This window comes from Ornithorhynchus anatinus, chromosome 3 (assembly GCF_004115215.2).
Source record: "Ornithorhynchus anatinus isolate Pmale09 chromosome 3, mOrnAna1.pri.v4, whole genome shotgun sequence".
Classification (NCBI taxonomy): domain Eukaryota; kingdom Metazoa; phylum Chordata; class Mammalia; order Monotremata; family Ornithorhynchidae; genus Ornithorhynchus; species Ornithorhynchus anatinus.
This window is the reverse complement of record NC_041730.1, coordinates 2,577,781-2,579,333: the sequence shown is the minus strand read 5'-3', so window position 1 is coordinate 2,579,333 and position 1,553 is coordinate 2,577,781. Positions and strand designations below refer to the sequence as shown.

The following is a 1,553-nucleotide window of genomic DNA, read 5'->3' as shown; positions in this document are numbered from 1 at the left end:
CCCCGCTTTACAGATGAGGTAACTGAGGAACAGAGAAGTGAAGTGACTTGCCCAAAGTCACACCGCTGACAGGCGGCAGAGCCGGGATTAGAACCCACGACCTCTGACTCCCGAGCCCGGGCTCTCACCGCGGAGCCACGCGGCCTCTCACGGTTGGTCGTCCCCCAGCCGTCCAGGCTCCTAGGGGGACACGACCGGTAGCACCGCCGGCGCCGGGCCGGGGCTGGGAACTGGACCGGCTGCCTGTTAGGGGGGTAGGGCAATCTCCCTCTCTAAAGTGGGGAAACTGAGGCTCAGAGCTATCCATCAATGGATCCATTGTCCCATCGCTCGCCTCCTCGCCGGGCCTCCTTCTCGCCCGTCCCGCCGTCGACCCCCGGCCCACGTCCGGCCTCTGACCTGGAACAGCCTCCCCCCTCCTCGGATCCCACAGACGACGACTCCCCCCTCCCCCCCCGTTTCAAAGCCTTATTGAAGGCCCACCTCCTCCAGGAAGCCTTCCCTGACTACGCCCCACTTTTCCTCATCTCCCACTCCCTTCCGCGTCTCCTTGTCTTGCTCTCTTTGCCCTTCCCTCTCTCAGCTTACGTCCCCATCTGTAATTTTATTGACTTGTATTGCTAACTGCGTCCCCCGACCCCCCAAACGCACCTTCTAGACTCTTGTGGGCAAGGACTGTCTCTATTAGTTGTTGAACTGTACTTTCCAAGGGCTTAGTGCGACGCTCCGCACACAGTAAGCGCTCAGTAAATACGACTGACTGACCGACCGAGCGTCACGGTCTATCGCGCTTAGTACGGTGCTCTGCACAGAGGAAGGGCTCAATAAACGCGATGGAATAAATGAACGGGATCACCCCCATCCGGGGGGTTGGGAGGGGAGCCCTCCAGCCTTTCGCTGTAACCCGATTACCTTGGGCAAGTCACTTCACCGGGTCGTACGAAAGGAGAGAAGGTTAGCAGTCCCCTCGGGGAGGTTGGAAGAGGTCCCAGCGGCCTTTACCACCCACGTGGTTAAGGCACTGCCACCTCCTTCGTGGCATCTAACCAGGTTCTCGAGAAGCAGCGTGGCTCAGTGGAAAGAGCCAGGGCTTGGGAGGCAGGGGTCGTGGGTTCGAATCCCGCTCTGCCACTTGTCAGCTGTAGCACTGTGGGCGAGTCACTTCCCTTCCCTGGGCCTCCGTTCCCTCATCTGGGAAAGGGGGACGAAGACCGTGAGCCTCACGTGGGACGACCCGATGAGCCCGTATCTCCCCCAGCGCTTAGAGCAGCGCTCTGCACTTAGTAAGCGCTCAACAAATACCGACATTATCATTATTATTTTTACCCTGTATCTCCCCCAGAGCTCAGAACAGCGCTCTGCACGTAGTAGGCGCTTAACAAATACCAACATTATCATTGACTTCTCTGGGCCTCAGATACCTCATTTGGAAAACGGGGATTGCGACGGTGAACCCCACGTGGGACAGGGACCGTGTCCAACCCGATTTGTCTACCGCAGGGCTTAGCACAGTGCCCGGCACATAGCGCTTAACGAATGCCGCCATTGCTGTA

At 58.7% G+C, this 1,553-nt stretch overlaps 1 non-coding gene across 1 annotated transcript; it reads left to right on the top strand.

Annotated features, from left to right (window-relative positions):
* Nucleotides 1–932: 932 nt before the first annotated feature.
* LOC114810525 lies at nucleotides 933–1,058 on the top strand. The gene has a single exon (XR_003758224.1). It is a non-coding gene; the product is annotated as a U6atac minor spliceosomal RNA (small nuclear RNA).
* The last annotated feature ends 495 nt before the right edge of the window (nucleotides 1,059–1,553 follow it).